This window comes from Vicia villosa, linkage group LG2, assembly GCF_029867415.1.
Source record: "Vicia villosa cultivar HV-30 ecotype Madison, WI linkage group LG2, Vvil1.0, whole genome shotgun sequence".
Lineage (NCBI taxonomy): Eukaryota > Viridiplantae > Streptophyta > Magnoliopsida > Fabales > Fabaceae > Vicia > Vicia villosa.
In genome coordinates this window covers 210,029,190-210,054,460 of record NC_081181.1, presented here as the reverse complement: position 1 = coordinate 210,054,460, position 25,271 = coordinate 210,029,190, and the positions used below count along the sequence as shown (strand labels likewise).

Below are 25,271 nucleotides of genomic sequence, written 5' to 3'. Positions count from 1 at the left end.
TCAATGGATAGGGAGTTGGCTCGAAAATGCAATGATCACACTTGGATATTCTTTGAAATTTCTTCATGGCTAAGAAACCAAATTCGCTTCACTAAGCAAGCTCACTCTCTCAATCAGTACTGAATCATTTGCCTATAAATAGGAGAGCATACCTCAGTAGAAAAACACACCAAACGAACCATATTCCTTGCTTTCTCTTTCTCTTCTCATGCTTATTGTTTTTCAAAGTTCTTTGGCAAGAAGAATCGTTTTCTTCAAACCAGAGCTTATCTTTGGAAAGTAAGCATTCTAACATCTCAAGGGAGGTCATTTGAGGTGATCCAAGCACCTGGATCATTTCTGTAAGTGGAGGAACACCATTGTTGCTCTCACTTTGAAGCTGTTGCAGTTGGAGGTCCATAGTGCAATTCAGAAGGTTTCCAATCGAGCCAAGCATCCAGGCACGTTCCATAGGAGGTAGTGAAGCTGTTCAGATGGCTGCAGCTCATCTGTAACTCAAGGATCATCACTCTCCATGTTCACTTGAAGCTCAAATCGAGGGAGGTCCATAGAACAATTCAGAAGGATTGAGGTTACAACAAGCATTCAATTAGCATCACTGAGTCCCAAGGAAGCTTTTGGGATCATTCATACAAGCCCAGTTGCTCTCTATCATCCTCACGACCTCCATTTTCAGAGGTAAGTTTCTGAACTCCACCTCTTTAATTTAAGCACTCTTTATGATATAGCTCGATTCTATCTTGTTCAGCATCATCAGAGGATTGAAAACCCTCTATCATCATTCATTTATCTTTCAGTATAGCCATTTAATTTGATTTTTAAATTTTAGGGTTCTTCACGATTTCTGGTAAATTAGTTAGATGTGGTTAATATAAATCTATGTTAGTTACATATTTAGAATCGTGAGTGAATTTAGAGCAAGTTTGGTCTTTACATCGTTGCAAATGATTGAGAGTTGAGAGAGTTCAGATTTTCAAAAATTCAAAGCTAGAGGTTGAAGATGACAATGGTGGTGGCGCGCAAAAATTCAAATTCAGGAAAGAGTTTATTTTATTTTGAGTGATAGTTGTCTTATAAACGACTAAAACGTGATAGCCCAGTGGTAAAGAGTGTTTGTGTGTTGCGCGTGCCCAAGGTCTGGGGTTCGAATCCCCCTCGCCCCAGACCTTTTGATTTTATTTCTTTTTTTGCTTCTATGCACTTGAGTAATGTATGATTTGCAATGGAACCATTCTTTTGTCACCAAGCGTGCGTTGGCTCAGTGGTGTTGTTTTGGGCTGGTAACATAAAGGGCGTGGGTTCAAACCTGGTTGGTGACAAAACCCTATTTTTTACCACTTTTTTCCATTTGATTTCTTCACAACTTCAACCAATTATTTAACCTATTAAATTAATTTATTTTCACTTCATTTTTCACACACTTGTCATTTAATATATCTATTTTGTGAATAATCAAAAGAATCATAAAAATATTATTTATTTCATGTATTTTAATTAGGTTTTAAATAGTATGTTTTTAAGTGTTTTCTTAAATACTTTAAATATATATTGTCATTTTATTTTAACCTATTTATTTTGTGAATAAGTTTATGATAAAACCCTAATTGTTTAGGTCTTAATTAGGCATAGATCTTTTTTCTTTACCTTAAATAAGTTGACTTTTTGTCAATTTTCAAAGTTGTTATTAGTCTCCGATTAAACGGATGATTAAGGTTTTCAAACAACAAAACCTTATATCATTTCAAATCATTTTCAAATTGCTTTTGTAACCAGTACTGTAAAGTACTGGGCCTCTAATAGAGTGTAAGTCCCAAATACCTTCTCTTCTTAGCTTGTTTTCAAAACTATATTTTCAAAATCTTCTTTCTGTTTTCAAAACATTCTTCTGGTATTTGAAGGGCATTATTCCCGGTGAAACTCTTCAGATACCTATGTGACCTTTGTCCATCTTCACTTCTTCTGTTTTCAAAAACCATTAACTGTTATCATATATATATTCAACTGTTATCCACCAATTACTGTTGAGGCTCTGTATATACTTCTTCAAAGGCCTCCACTCCATCCAGGTTAGGCTTTACAAGCTTTCCATTTACAGTCTTCATTTAAATTACTGTCAAATATAAACTGTGCATATATATTAGTTTAGAACTACGTTTGAGTATAAACCCTAGGACAGATAAACTATATATATATATATATATATATTATAGGAATATGGCCTAGGATTGAGAATGTCTTCCCGGTGAAGGCTCTTTCCTAATTAGAGATCTGTAGTTCAAACCCCCAAGATGAATTATTCCCGGTGAAACATCTTGGCAAAAACCTTAGAATCCAAAAAAATATAGGACACATCCACCCAAAGAGGAATTATTCCCGGTGAAACCTCTTACCCATTTGCTTAGAGCCAAAATAAGTTCAAAACTACATAGCTTTCTCTTGTGCTATAACAAGGACCCTCGATTAGCCTCCTCTTGGGCTTTGTACAAGGACCCACAGGCTTCCTAAAAGCATTTCCAGCTTCCTCTTGAGCTTGTATACAAGGACCCATCAGGTTTCTTATAAACATAGGAACAGGTCTTTAGTCACCTTTTAGCCTACCTTGGTGAGTTTCTTCCAATTTAAACCAGACTTTAAACAAGCTAAGTTTGTCTCAATTTCACATTGAGTACACCTTTTGGAATGAGAGACATGGACAGTCTCTGTCACCCTTATCTTCATCAAGCTTCCTTAGTAGAGTCTAGGATCTATGTATGCTTATCCTCAAAGTGTCAGCCTTCATCTTGGGCTTTAAACAAGAAGTCTCCACTAGATAATCTTTCTGCCATCTTTCAAAAAACCCTGGAAAGGGTTAGCCTCCAAAGTCAATAAATAAAAATCTGTCATTTTAACAAACAAAATCCCTGGAAAGGGTTAGCCTCCAACATCATTCTTTCATTTTAACAACATCAGTCTTTCAAAACCAAAGATTCATTCTCTTAGGAGATAATTTCCCCAAAAGAGTCAAAACCCCTGGAAAGGGTCAGCCTCCAAAAAACATGATAAAGTCAGTCTTTTAACAGACAAATTCACCAGCTGAGTCAAAATCCCTGGAAAGGGTTAGCTTCCAAAGAAAAACAGTCTTTTAATAAATAAAATCTCCTCAATAGAGTCAAAACCAACAAAAACAGTTAGCCTCAACCTTGGGCTTCATACAAGGCACCAAACAATAAAACTCCCCTGTCAAGAGTCAGCCTCAACCTTGGGCATTGTACAAGGCAGATAATAGAGTCTCCCCAGTGAGTTCTTCATCATTTAGTAGCCACAACCTTGGGCTTTGTACAAGGCAGTTTAAACCATATTTTCATGTGTCAAAGATTCCTAACACCTAGGATCTTTTCCCCATAGAGTCATCCATACTCAATTTATTTAAAAGAGTCTGCCACAACCTTGGGCTTTCACCACAAGAAAATTGATAGATTACGACGGTTACTTTGGCAAGTTACGACGGTTAAAACCGTCCCAAATTATAATCTACGACGGTTATAGTACCGTCGCAGAAACGTGTGTCGCTAGGCTGTTTCGCGACGGTTGTCAAAACAGTCGCACCAACCGTCGTGCTCACTCACGACAGTTAGGGAACTGACGTAAATTGAATATTGCGACGGTTACCAACCGTCGTGAATTTCGAATTGATTTTTGTATTCATTATTGATTGCGACGGTTCAAACCGTCGTGAATCTTATTTGTTGTTTCATTTTAATGCTAATTGTAACGGTTTAATACAATCTAAGGGGGGTTGTAACCCCCGCTAAAATGATTAATTTTATAAAAAAAATTCAGAATAACAACAAAAATTCACATCTTTTACCATAATATCAATAACCTTCATTTTACAACAAAAATTCACATCTTTTACCATAATATCAATAACCTTTATTTTGTCTTTCTTGAGTACAAACTTTAATTTTTGACATTGAACTAAATAAGGAAAAAAAAGAATAACACCCTAAGAGTTTGTTGATAAATCAGATAACTTCTAAATTGCCACTGCCAACGATGCTTGAGATACAAAGTCATTGTTGAATAAAAACCACTCATTATGCACTTCATACCCTATTATGCATTTATCTGCATTACACAATAATTCTTTCATTACAAATAAAACACATATTTTTATTAGTGTTTATATTAGCAAAACACTGCATGACTATTACAACTGGTACAAAAATTTAATTATCAATGATATAATAGATATTCAAATACGATGGAATAAACTTAAGTAAAATATAAAACTATATAACCTTAAGCAAAATATAAAACTATATAACCTAAAAGAACTAACTGCATGGATTAAAAATTTAACATCTAATAGAGACTAACTGCATAGTTTCTATACATAACCAAAACAATGAAGCTTAAGTTTATATAAGATGGTCTCTTAAATTTCTATACGTGTCAAATTCCTAAAAGAAACTAACTGCATGGATTAAAAATTTAACATCTAATAGAATTCTTTGACATTTGTAAATTAAGCCAAATAAATAGGGTAACATATTAAAAGTCCAATTTCAAATACCAAACAATTCTCATTTTATCTAAAACTCTAGAGAGTAAGCATATGTACACTTAGATATCAAATTAATACATGCGTTTATCTAAGTCTATATAATCAATAATTCAATAATTAATACATACGTTTATATTTTAACTAGTAGTTCTAGAGAGTAAGGATATGTACACTTATATATCAAATTGGCATGGTCGTTTATTCAGACCTCATAAAAACTCTGGCAGCTCACTGAAAAGTGAAAAGTCATACAGATAGTAAGAATGTTTTAATGATAACACTAGTTGGTTGAGAAATAACACGATTAACAACATCAATGCATAGTGTGTGTGTGTGTGACTCACTCTAATCAAAGGTATAACAAAATCATTAACCATACTTTTGTAATGATCACTACAATCTTTATAAGTAAGATACTAGAGAAAAGAGGCATTCTATATTTATATTGATGATAAAACATATATATTTCATCCACATAGTTAAATCAACAATGAAGCAAAAAATTTATGTAACCTCAATAACGTATGATAGTCATCATGTCTTGGTGGCAACAAGTTCTCTAAAATATGTGAATGTTAAAAAGTATCCACAACTTGGAGCTCCTTAACAATATCGTATAAACTAAGTTTATTCCCAGCATGTACCTGCAACAAATTCAATTCTGGGAGTTGGAATTTGTTGTGGAGGTGGAACGGCTTCACCCCATTCCCCTGCAACTGAAATAATATATACTCTATCAACAAAAAGTGAATACATTTATGATGCAATGACAGCAGTAAAAAAATTGGAGATAAGAAAAACCCTCAATCAAAGATGAAGGGTGGTACCTATAACTTCGACATCATTTAGGATAATTTAAATGAGAAAATAATTATGTACCAACTTCTGGGGCTGTCCAGTTGACAGCGGGAACTACTGGAATAGGTTGTGGAGCTGCATCAATCCATGGTTGATCAATGGTTGCAGGCCACTGACCATCTGATGGAACAGCTGCATTGAAGTCAGCAATGGTGTAATCTGAAACAGGAACTTCATCCTCCTATTTCTCTTTGGCCTCTTCGGGTTCTCCTTAGAAGAACAGATCCACCTGCATTAAAGAAAACACAAGGCGGTGTGTTTAACCAAAACTTGCCAGTTCAACCTCAAGTTCTTAAAGGTGGGGCATAGTGTCATGTATATATACTTCATATTACGGAACATAACAGAAGATTACACACACTCTTAACAATTGCAAAACATAAAATAAAAAATAGCTTACCATCACATCCCACTTAAGACCGAGGTGAATAGTACCATGCATATGCAAAACCATTCTATCCAAAAGCCAAAAGAGACAACCAATGATGTGCTTCCCCCTTGTTATTAGAGGGAACTCCAATGTCAACATATCTCATAGGAGAATCAGTGTCACAGCAAACAATTGTGGGAATATTTCCAAGGGCAACTTCCTTGATTGACTACACACAAACAAAACATGTATAGAATTGTACAAATTAATTACACAATATATAACATTGACTTATAAACACTATAATTTGAAACCAACCAAATGTGTCCCATCCTGAAGCATTTGATATTATGGTTTTGGCAAGGAACTCTCTGCCATCTGAAACTCTCACTCCTACCTGCAAAAGTACGATACAATTACAAATCTTGAGAAACAAAAATACACAACTTTCTAAACATATGATCCTCATTGCTAACATTAGATCTCACTTACGGCTTTGCCCTGCTCGGTGATAATACTCGTGACATCTTCTTTGTAAAGTATCTGACTGCCCTGATCATCTAGACCTTTCGCCAATGACTTTGTAATGCCGCCAACACCACCAACAAGGTAGTTAATCCCACCAAAGTGTCTGTCACACAGAACCTGTAGACAGAGAAGATAATTCAAAAACTCAATAAGTAGTGGTTCTTACGATGTCAAGAATTTTGATTTATCTATTGATTTATGAAAAACTCCCCAATTTATGCAGACACGAGAAAATTGAAAGAGTTCGTCAAAATCTAGTTTTCGGGAAATAACATCAAGCACTCTCAATAATGGATTGGGGATCGGGGACCGAAAGGGTCTGAGGGTTTGTATGGTTGTGCTTTTGCGTTTTGATTGAAGTTCTTAAGCCATGGCCGTGAGGATCACAGAGAGGTGAGAAAGAAACGGAGAGCGTTGAGAGATAACGTATGGAATGAGAGGGAAATAGAGCGCGATTCTTTTGTGTGGGTTTGTAAGCTGCAGATTGAGCTTAGATGTGATGAAATGTTTCAATGGTGAATATAAACTAGGGTTTTTAGTGAGAGAGAGAAGGGACGAAGGTTTTGGGAAGAGAGAAAGAAAAGAAAAGACGTTTAGGGAGACTGAGAAAGGAAGAACGTAATGGTTATGTTTTTCTTATATTTTTTATTTTTATTCATAATATTAAAAATAATTGGAAACAAAATAGTTAGTGAATCTAAAAAGAATTATTTAGGAAGAAAGATGAGAAATATTTAGGAAGAAATATTTAGAGCTTTTAAAAAATGTTACACGATATTTTTCAAGATTATAAAGATTTTATTTTATTTCAATTTATTAAAAAGATTTGAAAAAATTACATTAAACAAAAACTTAAGATAATAAAAAAATGGAGGAAAAATACAATTGTGATGGCGACGGTTGGTTCACCGTCTTGATCTTTGATGAATTTTAGAGGCGCGACGGTTGATTCACTGTCGTGGATATAATAAGTTGTTTCAGCTTCTTAGTATATGACGTATGTGATAAAATGTATAGGGACGACGGTTGATGTACTGTCGTGATAAATGTTTTAGGGCGGTTACTTGACCGTCGTAGACTTCAACTTATGACGGTTTATTGATAACCGTCGTGATAAATGTTTTAGGACGGTTACTTGACCGTCGTAGACTTCAATTTAGGGCGGTTTATTATTAACTGTCGCAATTTTTTATTAATATTTTAAAAAAGTAAGGGCAGTTGATGTTAACCGTCGTAACAACTGTCTCTATATGCGAATTACGACGGTTATCAAGTAACTGTCGCAATTTTTGTGTCGTAAAACTCTAATTTTCTTGTAGTGTTTGTACAAGGCAGAAAATAATGTTTCCCTAGCTAGAGTCAGCCTCAATTTTGGGCTTTTGTACAGAACACCAAATGAAACCCATCAAAAAATAGATTTTCCCTAAGTAGAGTCAGCCTCAATTCTGGGCTTTGTACAGAACACAAAAATACCCCGTAATTAATCCCCAATGGAGTCATCTCCCAGAGTCAAATAATATTAATAAATCAATTAAAAAGCCTCAAGCTTGGGCCTCATACAAGCCAGCTAAAGTCAAATCTTTTATACAGTAGATAGACATAGCTTATCTCTATAGAGAGATATTTTTACTACTCTACCACATTCAAACAAACAAACATTTCAATTTCAATTTTAATCAAGTCTCCCATTTAGGATTTTGAAAGGCATGAGCTGGCAGTAAAACCCAGACATGTGGTAACTTTCCCTAATTTGGATGAGCATCTTTCTTTCATTTAAGAGGCATTTGACTGGTATACTTGCACATACACAAGGAAGGTCCCCCTCTTGAATGAAATGAATTCAGTTATTCTGTCACTCCTTTACAATGTTTGTGGTAGAATAGTACAAATACCTCTCTGTAAAGATGACTTCATGTCTCTTTACTGTAAACAGAGATTTAATTCAAAGCTTCAACCTTGAGCTTCAAGCAAAGCACCAAAAATCATTAATTTCCCTAGTTAGTTCCCCGAACTACATTAAGCTCTGACTTCCACTAGGGATATGTAGGCATGAGGTTCACAAGGAATCTCAGCGAGCTAATAAAATACCAAAAATAGTCAGTTTTTTTGTCTGTCTGTCTTTCTTTAATCAATTCAATTCCTTCTCCTAACACAAAGGAGAAACTTTCCCAATCATTAGCAGCAAACACAATCACAATGACACAGAGAAGGTTCCTGTAGAGTACTACAGATATGTAGGGTGTTTAAACACTTCCCTATGTATAACCGACCCCCGGGACTCCAGAATTTCTAGTCTAGGTGAAATCCCCACACTTAGCAAACTCCTAGGGTTTAGTTGAGATCTTATTTTCCCTTTCCTACTCGTAGGACAATAAGAAAGTTCGTGTGATATCGTAGGAAGAACTGAAACAAAATTCATCCCACCACGGGCGCATTCTCCTTCCAAATTTCGCGTGAAGGGTCTAGCGTGCCGTCCTCCCAAGTGAAACGGGGAGGTAAAAAAAACGACACCACATTATAGTATTCCCCAGCAGAGTCGCCAGCTGTGGCAACATGCCTTAAAAGTAAAGGTTTTAGAGTCGCCACCTATTCTGAAGGGCGAATAGGAAACCCTACACAGTTAAGAGATTCGGGGTAAGTTATTATAATCAGGTCGATGGAAGGTGTTAGGCACCCTCAACCCTTTCCCAAGGTTTTATGTTCAAAGTAAAGGTTAAGCTAAATATTGAGGTTAATAGCTAAGGAAATGAATAGGGGGGAAAATTAGATTTATGAGGAAGGGGACTCGCCTTGGTTATCCAAGTGCCTACGTATCTCCTTAGGAAGAATCAAAGTCAACGTAGTTCGGGCACAGGGTTGTACGCCTTTGAATTTGAGATGAAGTGGTTTTAAGGCTTTTTGAATGGCCTACCGTTGTTTTGAATTGTTGTGGTTTGCAAGGCATTTTGAGTTGCCTGATTGAAAAGGATGAAAATCCATAGTGTCGTGGTTTAGTGTGTTTTGAATATTTGGGCGTACAACCCTGATTTGATATGTCACCGTTAGATGCGATGACCAATATATTTGGTCAGTATAGCTAACGGATTATGGGGCATTGCTGGTTACTCAGATCGATAGATTGATCGCCGCGGGAGCAAATTAAAAGTATTTTGAATTTATGTATTTTTTATCTCTCGTCTAATGCAACTAATAGATTTAGTCGGGTCGAGGAGAGAATTATTCAACAATTAATCCAATTTAATATTTTTGCCAAATGGCACTGGGATTGGGCAAACCCCAATTTCTTAATAGACTTTTCTAGGGTTTTTTGTGATTTAATATTAATTAAAATAATTAAATAAATTAAATCGACAAAAATCGATATAATCGGGAGTTAATATTCTAATCCTAATCCTTAGCCTAACCCTATTTTAAACTAACCCTAAAATAAATTAATTAACTTAATTAACTATTAATCTACACAATTAATATAATAAGATAAATAATAATAGAATAAATAATAAAGGAACCTGGCAATAATCATGTGTTGCTGGTCTCTGAGACTCCATGGTGGTCCTTCACATTGTGGAACGTTGGATCTGGCTTTGGAATCATCCTGTGGTCCTGCTACGAGGGCACATCGTAGCTATTCGCGAGAGGGGTACCACCGAATCTACAAAATTGTTTTGCTAAAAATATAATGCTAGAGACGGGAATCGAACCCACGTCTTTGCATATAGGAGCCTTAAAACGCCACTCTCCACTAAGCCAGTCTTCATCTGATGACAAATATATCATCGCAGAATATAATATATGAATCCCGAAAAATTTAAATAAAGCTTGCGCGTTCTGTGCTAGCTCCCTCCTGCAGAAATCTATCTCATAAATTACGATGGATAAACGGAATAAGATAACATAGATCGACTCCAAATCCGGTTCCGAACGTGATAGCATCTCTAGTTTGGTCCAATTCCACTTAGTATAAAAAACCCCAATTCAAAGCTTGGAACCCTAACAATGGTGGATTCCTCAACCTGCGACGAAACTCAAAATTTCCAATCCAGAAACATTCCATGCAATTATACAAACTCAAAAACACAACCAAAAATCATTTATAACGTGTAACTTGGTGTGATCGAATTAAATTTTTTCTTGACAAACCGTGGGGTATATGCGACAATTGTGAATGCATAGCAACTTGATGATTATCCACAAAGGTTCAGCGAACACCAGAGAAGGTATTAGGATGCTTCAAATGGTCTGAATCGATCTGCAACCTTGAAAACGAATTTGGTTTTTTTCTTGAACATTTGTGGACTCGGTTAAGAATTTAGGGACCAGACCAATCCTATTTTTTTCCTCTTCTCCTGTGTTTTCCCCTTATATATCATTCAATTAGGTTTTTCTTTAAGTTAATTCTTGATTGAATCCTCATAAAGAGCGATTGAGATTTATTGCCATTTTTGGAGTGCTATTGTGTAGTCTGCACTTCTCATCCTCTTGCCTGAAACGTGAACAACATAGCTTGGCCAATTTGATCCTTTTCTTTTTCTTCAGCCCAATAACAAACAATGAGCCCAATAATTAGTCTAATAAAACACCCTCCTAACAAATAATAATAACCTAGTTAACACTAATACTAATATAATAACAATTAATAATAATACCATAATAATACTAATAATATTCTAACCTAAATAACACTAATACTAATACTAATATAATAACAATTAATAATAATACCATAATAATATTAATAATATTCTAACCTAAATAATAATATTATTGCTAATTTGAATAATATGTAATTAATAATACCTAATTAAAAATAGTAAATTTAATTAATTAAAACCTAATATTAATCCTAATACTACCTAATTCTAATAATGTTAATATTAATAATATAATTTATAATAATAACAATAATCGAAACAAATGTTAATAAAACCCATAATGCCCCCAAACAAATGATAAAACTCTTGTAATGGTCAGACCCAACGTTCGGGTCCTAAACCTCTGTTACTTACGCCCTTGTGTTAACTCAACCTGATTTATAAGAGAGCGAGTTTGACAATAGAAATGTCAAACCCTATGGCTCTTAATTTTGATTCTTGATGGGTTAAGAGACGTAGATTTGATAGGACAAATTTTGGGGTATGACACTACCAATTAATGTTTTTTAGACATACAAACAGAGAAGAAGAACAACATCACGTGTAAGTAAGCAAAATTAGCTTTATATAGTCATGTTCTATTTTCTTTAACAAATTTTTATAAAAATAAATCTAAATAAAATAATTGTGATAATAATGAGTTTTGAGGGTGAAAAACCGATTCTCCCTATTTTATAAAATGAAAAAAGAATAGGAAAATGGATTAAAAAATTAGATATTTAAATATGAAAATTAATCAACTATATTTTTGGTTAATAATATAAATTTAAAAGTAACTATTTGAAACTTAAATAGAAATTTAATATTTATATCAATTAACAACATTAATGTTACATTATTCAAAATATTGAATATTAACAGGAACATGAAGTTACTGATCAAAATATTTTGAAATCAACGGAAACCTGAAGTTACTGATTAAAATATAGAATATTAACAAGAACATGAAATTACTTATTAAAATACAAAATATTAATGGTAATATGAACTTATTGATCACAATATTAAATATTAATGGGAACATAAAGTTACTGATTAAAATATTGAATATTAACATGAACATGAAATTACTAATCACAATATTGAATATTAATGAGAACTTGAAGTTACTGATTAAAACTAGTGTCTTACCCGTGCGTTCGCATGGGTACCCGTCGTTTTCGCGCATTGTGATTGAGAAAAATAAAAGATATTAGCCCAATCTCAAACTATCAGCTAAGGAGAATCGATTATTTTTTGCTAGTTAAGGAGAAAATTAATTATTTAGTTAATATTCATTATTTTAATAAGTAACTTCGTATTCCCGTTAATATTTCAAATTTCTTCCCGTTAATTTTCAATATTTTGAATAGTAACTTCATGTTCTTGTTATTATTCATTATTTTGACAGTAACTCCTTGTTCCCGTTAATATTCATTATTTTGATCAATAAGTTTGTGTTCCCGTTAATATTCCAAATTCATTTCCGTTAATATTCAAAAAAATATCAGTAACTTAATATTTTTCTGTTAATATTCAAAAATTTATCAGTAACTTCGTGTTCTTGTTAATATTCAATATTTTGTCAATAACTCCATGTTCTCGTCAACATTTATTATTTTGATCAGTAACTCCGTGTTCCCGTTAATATTTAAAATTTGTTCCTGTTAATTTTTTAATTTTGGATCAGTAACTTAATGTTTCCGATAATATTCAAAATTTTGATCATTAAATTTGTACTCCCGTTAATATTTAATATTTTAATCAATAAATCCGTGCTCCCGTTAATATTCAATATTTTGATCAGTAACTCCGTGTTTCCAGTAATATTCAATATTTTGATCAATAAACTTCATTTTCCGTTAATATTCAATATTTTGACCAGTAACTTCATGTTCCCCTTAATATTTAATATTTTGATCAGTAACTTCGTGTTCTCGTTGATATTCAATATTTTGTTCAGTAACTTCATGTTCCCGTTAAAATTCAATATTTTAATCAATAATTTCATGTTCCCATTAATATTCATTATTTTGATCACTAACTTCGTGTTTCCGTTAATATTCCAAATTTGTTTCTGTTAATATTCAATAGTTTGATTAATAACACCATATTTCCGTTATTATTCAATATTTTTAGCAGTAACTCCATGTTCCCGTTAATATTATATACTTTGCTCTGTAATTTAATACTCACGTTAATATTCAATATTTTGATTACTAACTTCATGTTCTCGTTAATATTCAATATTTTGATTAATAACTTCATGTTCCCATTAATATTCAATATAGTTTGATCAATAACTTTGTTTTCCCGTTAATATTCAATAGTTTGATCAATAACTTCGTGTTCTCGTTATTATTCAATATTTTGATCAGTAATTTTATGCTCTCGTTAACATGTCATTTTTTATCAGTAACTTCATGTTTCTGTTAATATTCAGTACATTTAATATTTTGATCAGTAATTTAATATTGCCTTTAATATTCAATATTTTTATTAGTAACTTCATGTACCCGTTAATATTAAAAAAACTATTAATATTCAATATTTTGATTAATAACTACATGTTCCCGTTAATATTCAATTTTTTATCAGTAACTTCATGTTTCTATTAATATTCAATATTTTGATGATATTTTTAAAACAAAAATAAATTAGTTTTAACATTTTTTAAAAATATTTGATGATAATTAAAATATTTTATAATAAAAAAATCTTAAATTGACAAATTATGATAAAGAAATATTCTATCAAATTATATAATACAATTAATAATAAATATTTAATATATTTGATTAAACTCAATTTACAAATCAAATATATTATTCCATATATAAAAATATTTGAATCAATAGTTAATTATTCCTATATATAAATATTTTTGTTTTAGAATTATTTATAAAACTATTTAAATCAATTGTAAACTTATTCTCGTTATTATTCAACATTTAATTAAATGTGTTAATATCAGCACCATATGCATGTACCATATAATTACTCGTGTGTATTCGTGATATATTATTTTGTATTTAGATATAATTGACCCCATTAAAGTTTTAATGGTAATATTTCAATTCTATTATATTATATATAGATAACTATATATTGATTATTGATGAACATGTCCAGTTAAATATTTAAATTTATAAATGACAAACAAATTGTATGATTAATAAAAAATATTATACAATTTGATATTATTTATTCACATATTACTTATGTTTCATTCTATTACTATTTATTCATACATTACTTATGTTTCATTCTATTACTATTTATTCATACAGTTCTTATGTTTCATTCTATTACTTATGCTTATTAACACCCATAGTTATTTTTAAATATGTTTTTTTTAAATAGTCAATAGATATAATATATATTTATTTTATTTAATAATCTCTAAAAAAATTCATTAATATATATATATATATATATATATATATATATATATATATATATATATATATATATATATATATATAACTTTCAGATTTTATATTTTAAATAATTTAGTAGTATTAGTAAGAAATCTTATTAAAGTGAAAATAGAAAATAATAGTTAGTTTTTCTATACATGACGATGGCACATGTTATATTTTAAATATTTTGAAAATATACTTTATTTTTATAATAACAATTATACATTTTTTTTTATCAAAGAATCCATACAATATATAAAAGAAATGATATGCCTAAAACACTTTATTAAAATAGGTATCTAATAATATTTATCCGAAGGAAATCAAGTGAGATAAACTATTTTTATGTATTTATAATGATAATTTGATTCACTCAATTTTTGGTGATACAACATCAATATAATTGGAGTACTAAATATATTTGTAACGTATTTATTGTTAGACGCTAGGCTTAAGGATCTAGAGGGGGTGAATAGATCTCACATGATTTTTCGCAATTATTTCAAACTTAGGCGAAAGCGTGTCGGGATCGACTTGCGTCTATTCCGAACCTCTATTGAAAGAATCGGATACGTGACAAAACCATAAAATAGTTGAATATTAATGATGAAAAGAACACTTAGAGAATCAAACAGTTGCACTAACGTAAGTCGTTTAAACTACCCACTTGATTAACTAGTTTGCAATGAATCGATAATAGTTGAAGCAATATATCAAACACTTGGTGATAATAACTAAATTGATTATGATTCAATATGTGGTGACTTGTGATGTTTGTAATAGATTTTAACACACAAGTTTAACACTTGAACCTTTGATCAATTTGCAATTATAACCAGAATTAAGCGAAATGAAAACGAAAAGATAAAAGCAATAAGAACACGATATTTGTTCACGTAGTTCGTCGATCGTCCTTGCTACGACTACATCTGCCCCCAATTCCAAACGGGAATTGGGATGTCTTTCATTATGATTGAAAACAGTTTATACAAAGAAGATAACAAAGCGAAAACGATAAACCGAATATGTTGATCCTTTGAATCTTCTTCCCCTTGATCTTGAGCCAAACCAGGTATCTTCCAAGAACTTCACTTTGATTCCCTTGTGGCAGTATATTGAATTGCTTGAACCCTTGTTCTTCAATCTTCACACTCAGCTGAATCTTTGATCAAGCCTCTTGATAAAAACCCCCAAAATTCACCAATCTTGGAGGACAAAATCCGCAGATTTTATTCACCAAAAACCCCACAAATCTTCACCCACTAGGAATCTTCAATTCTATTCCATGGACGTTATCGATCTTTGAACGCAAACCCTCAACGCAAAAATGATTGTGTGTAGTTGTGTTGGAGTTGAGACGAAGATCGAAGATGAGAAGCCTTTGTGTATCTTTCAGTTGTTGGTGGTGATCCTCAATAATTGACAGCAAATAATATATATGGGAGCTGGTATGTTGATGCAGAGCAAATATTCAATTTGGCAGTTTTTGAGAAGATAGGTTGACCTACTTTATTAAATAGGTCGACCTAACAGAAGCAGATTTAATCAAGTTGTAATTGTTGCCAGTTAGGTTGACCTGTTGAAGGTTTAGGTCGACCTAAAGTGTAATTGTTGCCAGTTAGGTTGACCTGTTGAAGGTTTAGGTTGACCTAAAGTCAGTTGTTTCCAGTTAGGTTGACCTTTTGAAGGTTTAGGTCGACCTAAAGTCAGTTGAAATACGTTCTTGGGACTTTTCTTCAGTTTAGGTCGACCTAGGAGTGTGGGTAGGTCGACCTAACAGTGACATGTGTAAATCTCTTCAGTTTAGGTCCCCCTTTTTGATGATGGCAAACATTTTATTTAATGGCGAAAGCTCCCCCGGACTTGTATGCGTAAGCTCCCCCGTACTAAGATCCCCCGTACTCAGCTCCCCCGTACTCTCAACACATCTCCCCCTTTGACAACATCAAAAGATAGACAACAAGAGAATAGTAGAAGAGGGTAACATAATAAATTTTAACAGAACGATATCTTGCATAGCATAATAGTAAAACAGTAGAGTATAATATCCAAACATATTCAAAATACAACCAGGCGAACATAATATCCAGACAAAACAAAAAATGCCTCAAATGCTTGAAATGCAATGGAGATACGTATGTATGTTGGATACATGCTAATTCTACTTATTAGTATGCCCAAACATTATATGTTATGAGTAATGATGATCAACATATACATGTAAATGAGATATATGGAGAAGCATATATGAAGTCACTATAAACATGTTAATTGATAGCATATTATAGTATCAATAATATTTTTGGAAGTGAACAACAAACATGTTACCGTTTTCTCAACTTGCAGATATCTTGTCATCTTTTCAATGTAGCACGATCCTTGATTGATTTCGTACTACCTTCATACTAAGAGAAATGTTAGCTTGAGCATAATCAAAGTAAAAAAAAATAATTAAATAAAAAACAAGAGCATGTTTAGCTCAAATTAGAGATATCTAATATCCCTAATTCTCTTCGAATGTTGGAGAACGGCTCGGTTGCAAGAGGTTTGGTAAAGATATCAGCTAGTTGTTTCTTGCTCTCTACTTGTTCAAATATTACTTCTCCTTTTTCTACATGATCTCTTAGGAAGTGATGCCTTATTTCGATATGCTTGGTTCATGAGTGTAGAACAGGATTTTTGCTTAAGTTTGTGGCACTTGTGTTGTCACACATGATAGGTATTTGATCAAGCTTAATACCAAAGTCAACGAGTTGCTGCTTGAGCCATAGTATATGAGCATAGCAACTTCCGACAGCTACATATTTTGCTTCAGCTGTAGATAATGCAACTGATACTTGTTTCTTAATGTGCCAACTTATCAATGAATTTGAGAATAGATGACATGTTCCACGGGTATTCTTTCTGTCAGATTTGCATCCAGCAAAATCGGAGTCGGAGTATCCCACCAAATAGCATTCATTTCCCTTAGGATACCATAGGCCATATGTAGTGGTTCCACGGAGATATCGTAGAATTCTTTTTACAGCTTTTAGGTGTGATTCCTTTGGGCATGATTGGTATCTTGCACACATGCATACACTAAACATAATGTCCGATCTTGAAGCTGTGAGGTACAATAGTGAGCCTATCATACCTCGGTGCAATTTCACATCAACTTCTTTACCCTTTTCATCTTTGTCTAGGTTTCCATTTGTTGCCATTGGTGTGTCAATTTCCTTTGCCTCACTCATTCCAAATCTCTTAAGCGACTCCATGCAATACTTGGTTTGACTAACGAAGGTTCATTGACTAAGTTGCTAGATTTGTAGACCAAGGAAGAAGTTCAATTCTCCTATGAGGCTCATCTCAAATTCACTCTGCATAAGCTTAGAAAATTCTTTGACAAGTTTTGCATTAGTCGAACCAAATATAATATCATCTACATAAACTTGAACCAAAAGTATATCTTTATCTTTTATTTTAATGAAGAGAGTGGTGTCAACTTTACCCGTAAAGTATCCTTGGCTAAGTAGAAATTTTCTTAAACGTTCATACCAAGCTCTAGGAGCTTGTTTAAGACCGTATAGAGCATGTTTCAACTTATAAACATGGGTTGGATACTTGTAATTTTCAAAACCGGGTGGTTGAGATACATACACCTCTTCATTAATGTACCCATTTAGAAAGGCACTTTTAACATCCATTTGAAAGAGCTTAAAATCTTTTGAACAAGCGTAAGCCAGTAAGAGACGAATAGCCTCGAGACGTGCTACAGGAGCGTACGTCTCTTCATAATCAATATCTTCCTCTTGATTGTAGCCTTGAGCTACTAATCTAGCCTTGTTTCTAGTAATAACGCCGTTTTCATCAAGTTTGTTACGAAAAACCATCTAGTACCGATCACTTGATGTGCTCCCGGATGAGGGACAAGGTCCCAAACATCGTTCTGTTTAAATTGGTTTAATTCCTCTTGCCTGGACATTAGCCAATGCTCATCAAGTAATGTTTCCTTAGCATTTTTCGGCTCAACTTGTGAAACAAAAGCAAAATGATGACAAAAGTTACTTATCTTGGAGCGTGTTGTAACGCCCTTTGAGATGTCACCTATTATGTTGTCGATTGGATGATCTTTTACGTTTGTCCAGGCCTTAGGAAGTTCTTCGTTGTTTGAGATGCTTTCTTTTTCAACCTTATCATGAGACTCATCTTTCTCTTCCTTAGCATCTTCCTTTGCAACAATTTTACTCTCGTCTTCCTTTTCTTTGACAACGTCTTCAGTAGATGGGCCTGCACTATCAAAAGATATACCTTTCTCGACATATTTTGAGTAAGATTCATCAAAGGACACATGAACTGACTCTTCAACTATAAGTTATTTTTTGTTGTAAATCCTATATGCTTTACTAGATTGGGAGTAACCAAGAAATATGCCTTCATCAGCTTTAGCATGTAAATGTTGTTTACTCTTGTGCCATTAAACACAATGTCTCTTTTCTTGATATGTTCAATTGTACAACCAGAATTTGTAAAAGTTACTTTGAAATCTTTGTCGCACAATTGACTAATACTTAAGAGATTATGTTTAAGACCTTCTACTAGTAAAACAACAGCTATAGTTGTGGTAGATGGGTTACCTACACTTCCTTTACCAAGTATAGCTCCCCGATTGTTGTCTCCATAGGTGACATACCCCTTTTTCTTTGCGTGGAACTCAACAAAAAGTGATATGTCTCCCGTCATGTGTCTTGAACATCCTCTATCAAGGAACCACAACCTCTCGACAATGTCAAGACACTTTTCCTGCAAAAACTAATTTATAGTTGAAGGTCCCCAATCTTCATTGGGTCCTTGGTAGTGAGTAAATGAGGTGTTGCACTTAGGTAACCATTGAAAGACGCCTTTAGGAACTAAGATTCTTCTATACTTGCATTTTTCAATGGTATGTCCCTTTTTGCAACAATAGTGACATGTAATATGAGGAGAATATACCGTTTTACCGGTTGATGCTTTAGGTACGAAGGTGTATTTACTATATGGAGGAGTATAAGATCTCTTGAATTTGTTTGGATCAACCGCAAACGTCACTTTTGGTTGTGAAGCCTTTTCTAATTTTGTTTTTGGATCTCTTACCTCTTTTTGCCAAATATGACATGTCTCACAACCAAACCATGAGGTGGGATCTTTCTCAATATTATCCTTTTGAATATCTAACATAGATTGTTTCAAAGCTTCCATATCCTTTTTGGTCTTTTCAACTTTTGTTTCAAGATGTGAAAAAAATTTCTTATTTGAGGCCAAAAGTTTGAAAGCTTCAAACATTCTCTATCAGATATGGTCTAATGTATGACCCGTTCCGGTATTACATTGCAAATAACAAATACATATCAATTATTATAAAAATTTATTCCTAACATACCCGTGCGAACGGTAATCTAGTTTTATAAAAAGGATATACTTGGTTTTTTCAAATGCTTTGATTTTATAGATGTATATTAGATTAGAAAATTATATCAACATTATAATGTTTAATAGGATTTATTTATAAAAGAAAATTATATATATATATATATATATATATATATATATATATATATATATATATATATATATATATATATATATATATATATATATATATATATATATATATATATAATCAGAACCATTTTAAATTTTTTGATATATTGCATGAATATTTTAAAAATATAAATGCACTATTTGAATAATTATAAAGTGAAATTTAATATTTAAAAAATTAATGAAATCCATTCAAAAATTAAATATAAATTTTTTAGATGTAAATACTCCTCTTAACTTTCATGGTTTTAACACGAAAAGTTTACAAAAGTGTCGCCGAAAGTTATTTGATAGCATACATAAAATAAAAATGGCTAAAATGCTTATAAAAAGATACTTAAGTATTTTTTTTATTTTTTTAAATGATTGTCAATTATTTGTCCAAGTTATTTGACGACTTGTTAGAACTTTTTTATATACAAGGTTTCATTAAAAAAAAAAAAAAAAAAAACAACGATGTGGTAATGTAACACAGATTTCTACTCTAACATGCAATCGCTCTCTATCTCTATGTTAATGTACTGTAGTATCGCTCTCACAACCACTAAATAAAGGAAGTTACAACAACCTGGCAATTAAGCTGTGACGAAGGAGATGCCTCGTTTCTATAACCCATACCTCACACGTGTTGATTACTGATTGGCTTCTTCTTGAAAATATCGTCCAATAATGATTATGTGCCTTTCAAGTAAGTTCATTCTAGAACATCGTTGAGCCGCGTAAAACCATTAAATAATTGTATGTCTTTTACCATATTACCCTCGAGGAGGATGAAGTAAAGATTAAGATCCTAGAAGAAATAATCATACAATCACGAGGCAAATTCCATATATAACCGTTGGCGTTGAGCACAATATGACATAATTCTCAAATCAGCAAGGGATTTATATCATGTGATAGAGATGAAAATTACGGAGTCTACTACATATGGAGGAAAATGTTTGCTGCGAAAATTAAATTTTGATATGTTTATTTGAAAGTGATTGAATAATACAAAAGCAACTATTTGAAATATTAGAAAATAGAAAATAACTAATTTTACAATTTACCACTTCTAATACATACTCTTAAAAATAACCGACGATTTCCTAACAAATAAAAATTTATTAGAGAAACTAACAATTAAAAAATCTGAAACATTCCTTTAAACTAAATTTGTTATGAAATGAACGAAAATAACCTAAAGGTGAAGGAGAGAAAGTAAGAGAAAAAAATGATATTTTATTATCTTATTTAAGGAGTTCTCTTTACATTGCAAAATAGTCTTTATTTATAGAATATTATGAAGGTAAAAAATCATACCTTATTATACTACTTAATATGGAATATGAAAATAAAAGATAAAAATATATATTGACACCCACAATAATATTTATTTATAACATTTTCCCTTAGATGTTCATTGAGGATATGTCTCGTTAAAACCATACTAGAAAAAACTCAGTGGAAAAAAATCTAGTGAATGAAAAAAAGTACAATATCCTTTGAATGTGAACTGTCTCGTTAAAAATCTTACCATGAAAACTCAGTGGGACAAAACCATGGTGAAGAAAAAAGAGTGCACAAAATATTTATTTCTCTTCCCTCATGCATACATTTATATGTGAGACGATACTCTTTGAAGTAGTTACTTAAAATGTCTTTTTCGAAGTGACTTCATGTAGTACTAATAGTTATGTAGGATTGGATGAAGTTGTTGTCATGAGTTATTTAATAGATCTCCATGAAATGGTTGTACCATCACATGTAAATAAATAACTTGTTTCTGATATACCATTATGAGGATCTAACAAGTAACTTGCATCTCTAAGATAGCGAAGTCTATGTTTGAATATGTTCCAATGTCTTCGTGTTGGTGAATAATTTTATCTTACTATTAGATTAACCACAAATGAATTATCAAGACGTGTATTATTAGCAAGGTGCATTAATGCTCCAATTGCACTGACATATGATACTTCAGGACCAAGCAATTTTGCATCCTTTTTTTTGAGACCTGAAAGGATCTTTCTCTATATCTAATGATCTAACAACCATTAGAGTAGATAATGGATGATATTTGTCCATATAGAAGCATTTCAACACTTTTCTATATAACCTTCATGATGTACAAATATTCCATTGTCCAAATTCTCAATTTGTAAGCCTAGACATATCATGTCTTTTCTAGGTCCTTTATCTCAAACTCTTTATTTAAGCAATTTATAGTTTTTGGAAACTCTTCAGGAGTTCCAATAATATTTATGTCATCCACATACACAACTATTATTGCAAATCCTTTTCCACATCATTTTATAAAAATACAAGGACAAATTGAGTTATTTGTATATTCATCCTTTAGTAAATATTCACTAAGGTGATTATACCACATGCGTCCAGATTATTTCGACCCAAAGAAAAACTTGTTCAATTTGATGGAGTAGTTTTCTCGAGATCTAAAACTACGCGCATTTGGTATATTGAACTCTTCAAGAAGTTTCATGTAAATGTCACTATTAAGTGAACCATATAAATAATATGTCATAACATTCATCATGTTCAAATTAAGCCCTTCATGTTCTACAAGGCTTATTAAATATCAAAAATCGATTGAATCCACTACAGGTAGATATGTTTTATCAAAATCAATCTTAGGTCTTTGTGAAAATCATTGAGCAATAAATCAAGCTTTATACCATTCTTATTTTGTTTTTTCACAAAAATTTATTTACATCCAATTGGTTTTACATCTTGAGGTATTCGGACTACAGGTTCAAAATTGAGTCACTTATAAAGTGAGTTTAATTCTTCTTCAATTGAATATATATTTATTTTGGTCAATTCTTACTTAGTCTACAATCTTTAATAGACTTTGACTCATGATCCTTGTCATCATTGATCACTTTTAGCGCTATATTATATACAAAGATATTGTCAATATTGACTTTATTCGGTTATCTCAATTTCGATTCCATTTCATTTCATCTATGACATAATTTATCGATATCTCTTTATTTCGTATTTCAAATACTTGATTTGTTTTTCTGGAACTGAAAATTAAATTAGATCAAAGTGCTCTTAGAATTTTCATATCCTCACTTGAGTCATCTTTAACTTTATTTTCTTTTCTTGGTAGAGGACTTTTAACATTGGAACCGACTTTCCTACCATGTTTCATGCACAGTTTCAATTCATTTGTAATATTAGATTATCCAATAGGAGAATCCACTTCAATTGTAGTATTAGCAACTATAATTGGTTGTATAAAATTTGCAAATGAATAATATTTCAAACTTTTGATTCATATTGGTTTGTACGAGGATCAAGATATAAAATTGTTCATTGAACTTCTTGTTCATAATTTCAGCTGCTTATTCTCTCCCTCTAATATTGGAAAATTAATTTATTAAGTGATAATCAGCCTACTGGACCGTAATCAAGTATTTTATTATTTGCTCAAATTATATCCTCAAAATTGGGATTCATATCAATTATATTTTTTCAATATTCTTTCATCTCTCGTCTTAATGTATTATATTGGAGCAATTGTAATATACACAACACATCCAAAGATTCGCTTAGATGAGAAGTATTATAATAAATTGTACGTTAAGGGAGGATTAAGATATATGATCTTGTTGGCTTAATGCGAATAAATATTTTAATGTAGTTGATTGCATATTCCCTAAGCATAATATAGAAGTTATAGTCTCATAAGTATCAATCTTACAACTAACTTTAGACGTCTAAAGATTGGATCTTCAAGTCCATTTTTTTCTTTCATATAAACATATGCTACAAGATGTTCAATATCAATTTTTAACAATATATGTGAAAAAATCCAGAAAATAGAATCGTTGTTTGAAAAAACAATTTCACAAACTTTTGGTTGTAAGTAGACAATAAATATTTTGCATGATATTTTGGTCGATGCAACAATTAATGTCATAAAAAATCCAATTTCTCTTATTTTTATTTTCCTTTAGAAACACACAAGAATTTACTGGATTGAAGAAACTTATGGTTCTTCAATACTAATTATTCGCATCATATTATATCTGAGATGACCCAACCGGTTTTACCAACGAAATATTTAAGTGTAATTTGTAAACTCTTGGTTTACAATGACATGTGCTTCAATTGTACTAATATAAGTCTAATACAAGCCCAAGGGAAAAGTCTGTAGCTTTTCTAACATACATTTTATGTCCAAATTCATTTGTGTTATGCAAACATATTCAATACCTCTAATATAATTAATGTGAATTATCTATGAAGAAAATATTTGGTAAGATATAAAGAGAACACACAAAAAAAATATACAGGATTAAAGTTCATTCGAATCTCGGTCTATCAAAATATGAGTTTACTTTCGTGTGTCTTTAAGATGAACTAAAAAATGTTAACCATACACTATATTTGTAAAAAGAAAAGAATAGTATAATCAAGATTTATATGAGAAATCTAAGCACTATTATAACAATTTTAAAATATCTAACAACTTTAGCCTATTGATATATTCTTTAATAGATTGCAACATTTTTTTTACCATAAAATTCATTAACAGGTTACAACATAGTTTATACAATAAAAAAGAATGATACAGGTTAGTTATATAAACCAAGTCACTAACTAATTCTCTCTTCTAGAAATCAATGTTTCAATTCTCTTGTTAAAATATAAATATTTATAAATAATATGAATAAAGAAATTGTATCAGCAAGACTTTCTTTAATAAGAGGTATTACAATTGAGGACAAAAATTAAAGGGTTAATACCTATTTTCACCCCTGCCATATGGGGTTGATTTGAAAAACCCCCTTGCCAAAAAAAAAGTTGCAATAATTCCCCTAACAACTGAAGATTCTCTCGTTTTAAACCTTGTAAAAATTTGATTTTTAAAACCAACATTGCCACTTGAAGGACTCTATCATTTTGAACCTTGTAAATAATTTTTTTTAGTAAAACCAACCTTGCCCGTCATACTCCAAAGGGTTTAAAATGATATAATCTACAAGATTATAGGGTTTAAAATGACTAAATCTTCAAATGGCAAGGTTGGTTTTAAAAACAAATTTTTTACAAGGTTTAAAACGAGAGAATCTTCAAATGTTAGGGGAATTCTTGCAACTTTTTTTTTTGGCAGGGGTGTTTTTCAAACCAACCCCATATTGCAGGGGTGAAAATAGGTATTAACCCAAAATTAAATACTGATCCACCTAATAATATCTCATGATTTAACACTTTAATCATACACATGCATATGAACATTGTTGTGAAAAACGATGTCAAGAACAAAGTATAATATGAATTAGGGAAGAGAAGAATAACACAAGAACTGGTTATAACTACTATTCTTTTACTTTCTCTTAAAACAA

General features: G+C 31.8%; 1 pseudogene; it reads right to left on the bottom strand.

Moving 5' to 3' along the window:
• Positions 1-3,821: 3,821 nt before the first annotated feature.
• Positions 3,822-6,901, bottom strand: LOC131653763 (small ribosomal subunit protein uS2-like; annotated as a pseudogene).
• Positions 6,902-25,271: the final 18,370 nt, after the last annotated feature.